General features: G+C 41.5%; 1 protein-coding gene across 1 annotated transcript in view; it reads left to right on the top strand.

The window, feature by feature from the left end:
* The first annotated feature begins 1,415 nt into the window (after positions 1–1,415).
* The window catches only part of nras (NRAS proto-oncogene, GTPase), a 43,999-nt gene continuing 39,414 nt past the window's right edge, over positions 1,416–6,000 (top strand). The window contains exon 1 of the mRNA XM_078546792.1: positions 1,416–1,436. The gene's annotated coding sequence lies outside the window, so the exon portion shown is untranslated. The remainder of the gene's footprint in view (positions 1,437–6,000) is intronic.

Raw genomic sequence — 6,000 nt, 5'->3', positions numbered from 1 at the left:
GTACTGTCTAAAATAATCTGTGTGAACAAGTGTCTTATATGGCCATTTTGTGCTAAATGGAAACTTAATCTGGACGTTTTCTTTGCACTAGTAATTCTTGTAAATCTTCACAGTAAAGCACCAAGCCTGTCATAGTCAACTGGCATTGCATCTGGGAATGGTAATCCCTTTTGAAAAGTATTTTCTCCCAAACCAAGGTCTCTACATATATGCCTTTCTTGGACTTCCTAACCTCAAAATTTTGGCAGTCCTGATCTGGAATTGCTTGCTGGGTGATGAGTAGCTTCTTACATTACAGCAATGATTACACTTCAAAAGTACTTCATTGGCTCTAAAGTGTTTTGAGATGTAAGGTATCTGTGAACGGCACTACATAAATGCAAGTCTTTCTTATATAAATGCTGGCCTTTTTTTGATCCCTCCATGTGGGGAATCTTCTGGCCTCTTGGCATCTATGCACAGTTGTGTGACTGATAATGGGAGTACAGCATGGATCCTAGTAGTTAACTTGCATTTAATTGTTCCCTTGGTGTACATTATGGGGCTCTGTTACATGGCATGCTGGGTTGTACCATATCAAGATGTTAGAGAAGCCATTGAATTGAATGAATACTGGGATTGGAGTCAGTTACATCCTTTTTGAACTGGCCGCTGGTATGGTGGTGTTTTATGTGAGACCCACTGATCCAATAGTACATTAATGGTTCTGGTTTAAAAATATTTGGTATTACAACCTCAGCATAGATTTAGTTTATATGTAAGTGTAACATGTTTTTCCTGTTCTGAGTATATCACTTTTTTTGCATTGCTGTGATGTGATGAGCTTTAAATTAGCATTAACACCATAAAAATTAGTGTTTGTGATCAAGTTATTTAAACAAAATTCTGTTATGCTTTCAGTAGGATGTTTTAATTGATCAAAATAAGGAAAACATCCACCTCTTAAAACTTGCAGAGTAAAAATTGAGTTTTTATAGATGGCTGTTGAAGTGCTCTGACCTTGTGTATAGGGGTGAGGGACAGGGGACTCATATACAGGGACAACTTAGCTTTAAAAGTCTTTTACATTGCGATATCTGATTACAAAGGACCCTTGACAGCCAACTGGAGGAAATGCTGTAAGACTGAAAACCTTAGAACCGTAGGCAAATGTTTGCATTGGCACTAAGCTGCCTGGTCTAGAGATGGGCAGGGATAACAGCTTTTTTCTGATTTGGTTGTAGTATCGGGCAGCATGCCATGATGAGGTCCGTTGCTTAGACTAGGTCATGGATCATGCAGTTCTTGCCCCGGATGCCCTTCAGGTCTCACCAATACCCCTCTTTTCCTCCGCAGAAATTCTATTCACCCACTACAGAAGGCACATAGATGGTCGGCTGACAATCTTTGCACCTGTGGAGAAGAGGATTTTTGAGCTAAACCCCTGCATCTTCTAGGTGTTGTCTGAGCAACTGAACCACCATTGTCTGAATCTACTGCAGTCTTTAGTGACTGTTTAGATTAATTGGGGGCAGAAAGGAGACTTATTAAAATTTGAGCTATTTCCTTGTACCCTAAAAAAATCAGGACACTGCTTGGAGATTGAGGATAAATCTATGAAGAAATTCCTTTTATAATGGTTTTAGATAGTGACACTACTGTAAAACATTCAGATATTGAGACTGCCTGCCCACTTGTAAAGATGTCTCTTTCCACATCTGCATTTGGCAGTGCCATTGAAGCTATCTTGGGTTTGCTTTCAAGGTTGTAGCTGATGATGTTGGGTGGTCCAATTCAGCCTTTCTTCAGCCCCATGGCTTTCATGTAATTCCCATCCATCAGCACAACCTATCCAGGATGTGATGCATATATCCATGCTTGAGGTTTGTGAAGACTCCTTATAAATAGACTGCTCAGGCAGCCATTGAGCAGGTACCTGCCATGTTACACGAACTTGGCTGCTGCTGAGAAATCTCATTTAGAGCTAAAGCAAGTCAAATTCCTGTTGCAAAGTTAGTAACCCATTCAAAATAAATGGCCTCTGTGACATTTTCAAACTTGAATACAGAGCAAGTTATTATGTTTCTGGAAAAGTAGTATGACAATCGTGGTATTTAGAAAAAAATGGTTTCCTTTGTCAAGAAATTCTGATTCCATTTTATCCTTTATAAATTTCAGTAAATGCCAAAGGGATTGGGCTTATTCTGTAGGCTAGATCTCTTTGCATTTTTAACTTTTTTTTGGTAAGCTTGACATATAAGTTTACACCACAGAGGGATGACATTCAGACTGCCCTGCCTTTGCCTCTTTGCCCAACCCATCCAGAATTAATCCCACTACTTTTATCTCACTCTGGTTCTGTAACTTAACTTTGCTTCAAATATTTGTCTGCTGTCCTTAAAAGATGCAGTGACCTGAGCTACTCCCTGTGAAAACATTCTGTGCTCCCAATAACTCTTGGCAGAAATAAATTTCTACGCCCCACTCCCTCACTCTTAATGACGATTTCAACTTGTCATCCCTCTTTTGGTTTACCCCACCAAAGGAAATTGTCTGTGTTTGTTATCCAATCAAATCTTGCATAATAAAAAAAAAAATATCTCCTCATGGCCTTTGCTGACCCAATGCACTTAATCCTAGTGTCTCAAATCTATCTTCATTTTTCTTCCCTGATATTCTCCTGCTGCCTCAACACTGTAAGTACCTGATATCACATTGTACAAATATATCATTATCCCTTTGTTCGTGTATTGCATGCTCCTATTTATAAATCCCAAAGTGCTATTGGATCTTTTTTTTAAAAAAAATGGCTTGAACTACCAATACTTTCAATTTTAGGGAATTTAATGCTTGCAGCTCTCTCAGTTCACTCACACCCTTAAGTGTCTTTCCATTGTGTATGCTGCCATTCCTTTGTTTGTTCCCAAAATGAATTACCTCACACCTTCACATTAAATTGCATCTACCAACACTAACTTGTCCAGTTTCTGAAATCTTTTACATGCTTTATTATTTGCCAAACCCTCTGTGTATGTCAGCAAACTATATTCTTGTTCTGACCTTTGGGTACTTTAACCCTTCCCCAACTAATGCGACACCCAATAACCCGAACTTTTTTGCTTCCTGCCCGTTACATAGATTCTTCTAATTATTTTATGGGGTGTGTATGTCGCTGGCAAGGCCAGCATTTTTTACTCATCCCTATTTCTCTTTGAGAAGGTGGTGGTGAGCTGTTGCCTTGAACTGCTGCAGTGTAGGTACACCACAGTGCCTTCTTGAACCATTTAGTGTAGGTACACCCACAATGCTGCTAGCAAGGGAGTTCCAGGATTTTGATCGAGTGATAGTGAAGGAATGGCGATATAGTTCCAAGTCAGGATGGTGTGTATCTTGGAGGGGACTTGGTGGTGGTGTTTGCATGCGTCTGCTTCTGTTCTCCTAGGTTCTAAAGGTCACAGGTTTGAAAGGTGCTGTTGAAGGAAAGTTGTTACAGCGCATCTTGTAGATGGTACACACTGCTGCCACTTGTGTCAGTGGTGGAGGGATTGAATGTTTTAAAAGTGGTAGGTGCAGTGTTGACCAAGCACTGATCAAGGCTGCTTTTGTCCTGGACTGTGTACAACTTCTTCAGTGTTGTTGGAGCTGCACTCTTCTAGGCAAGTGGAGAGTATTCCATCACACTCCTAACTTGTGCCTTGTCGGTGGTGGACAGACTTTTGGGAGTCAGGAGGTGAATTACTTGCCGCAAAATTCCCAGCCTCTGACCTCTTGTAGCCACAGAATTTATATGGCTGGTCCAATCCAGTTTCTGGTCTGTGGTGACCCCAGGATGTTGATGCTGAGGTATTTGGCAATGGTAATGCCGTTGAATGTCAAGAGGAGATAATCATTGTCTAGCATTTGTGTGGCGTGAATGTTACCACTTTAAAGCTCAAGCCTGAATGTTGCCCAGGCCTTGCTACATATGGATACAAATTGCTTAAGTATCTGAGGAGTTGTGAATGGTACTGTACACTCTGCAATCATGAATGAACATGCCCACTTTTGACCTCCTAATGGAGGGAAGGTTATTGATGAAGCTGCTGAGATGGCTGGGCCTATGACAGTACCCTGAAGAAATCCTGCAGTGATGTTCTGGTGCCTTCAACAACCTCAACCGTCGTTCTGTGCTAAGTATGACTCCAACGAGTGGAAGGTCCTCCTCCTGATTCCCATTGACTTCAGTTTTGCTAAGGTGCCTTGATGGCGCACTCGGTCAAATGTTGCCTTGATATCAAGGGCTGTCATTCTCACCTCTCCACTACAATTCAGCTCTTTTGTCCACATTTGGGCCAAGGCTTTAATGAGGTCAGGAACTGAGTGGCACTGACAGAACCCAAATTAAGCATCGGTGAGCAAATCATTGCTGCTTGATAGCACTATTAATGACACCTTCCGTCATCTTGCGATGATCGAGAGTAGAATGATGGAGCGGTAATTAGCCAAATGGAATTGTCCTGCTTTTTGTAACTAGGGCATACCTGGGCAATTTTCCACATTCCCGGGTAGATGTCAGTGTTGTAGTTATGCTGGAACAGCTTTGCTAGAGGCATGGCTAGTTCTGGAGCACAAGGCTTCAGTACTACTGCCGGATGCTGTCAGGGCCTATAGCTTTTGCTGTATCCAGTGACAGCTGTTTTTTGATATCATGTGGTGTGAATCGAATTGAAGACTGGCATTATTGATGCTGGGGACCTCAGGAGGAGGCTGAGATGGATCATCCATTTGACACATCTGGCTGAAGATGGTTGCAAATGCTTCAGCCTTGTCGTTTACACTGATGTGTTGGGCTCTCCCATCATTGAGGATGGGGATATTTGTGGAACTCCCTCCTCCGGTAAATTTAATTGTCCATCACCATTCATGGCTGGATGTGGCAGGACTGCAGAGCTTTGATGTGATCCATTGGATGTGTTCGTTCTGTCTATTGCATGCTGCTATACTGTTTGGCATGCTTAGTCCTGTGTTGTACTTTAGTTTGGCACCTCGTTTTTAGGTATGCCTGGTGCTGCTCCTGGCATGCTTTCTTGTGCCCCTCATTGAGCCTGAGTTAATAAGGCCCATGTGATTACAGATTGTGGTTGAATACAATTGTGCTGCTGATGAAGGCCACAGTACCTCATAAATGCCCAGTTTTGGGCTGCTGGATCTGGTTGTTTAGCACGGTGGTGGTACCGCATGAGACGATGGACAGTACCCTCAGTGTAAACATGGGACTTCATCTCCATAAGGGCTTTGCGATGGTCAGTCCTACGAATGCTGTCATGGACAAAATGCTTCTAGGGCAAGTAGATGGGTGATGATGAGGGCAATTAAGTTTTTCCCTCTTCTATTCTACACTGCATTGTTTATGGAATACACCTGAATATTGAAGTATTTTATCAAATGCCATTTGAAAATACAAAGGTACCAAATCTGCTGCATTTCCTTCATCCAAACAGTTTCAAAAAATGTAAAATTGTGAAACAGGTTTTTCCTTTACTAGCTGTTTCTGATTATCTTTTGTATTTGCAAATTTTCAGGTGCTTTGTTTGATTTGTATTTTATATTCAGTCACTGGACTGAACTGAGGCTGTTTCACCAATTCTGTGGCTGCTTCTTGGGCATCCTTGAAAGAGATATCCATAGATTACTTTTGTGAGGCAGTTGCATGCAGTAGCTCTCATACTCTCGCTAAATATTTTGATTTGGCGGACCTGCAAGATGATTAATTTGGCAAATTTATCTGAATGACTGGAGTCTTTATCCGTCCTCCTCTCTACTCAGTCTCCCATGGTATACATAGGATGTGGCCTGTAGAAAAAAGGTTTACCTACTTGCCTTGTAGGATTGTATGTATCCTTCTGAGAAGTTTCCCACATACATTATGCTATCATTCTGCAATCACAGCTTTTGCAGAAGTATCTGTCAGGAAATTTATAGGGATAAAATGAACTGATGCCTCAGGATAGGTAGACCCTTTTAAATTGCTTGGAGTAGAAA

Source organism: Cetorhinus maximus, chromosome 8 (assembly GCF_964194155.1).
Source record: "Cetorhinus maximus chromosome 8, sCetMax3.hap1.1, whole genome shotgun sequence".
Lineage (NCBI taxonomy): Eukaryota > Metazoa > Chordata > Chondrichthyes > Lamniformes > Cetorhinidae > Cetorhinus > Cetorhinus maximus.
Note: the sequence above shows the minus strand (reverse complement) of the source record. Positions and strands in the feature narration are given on the sequence as shown.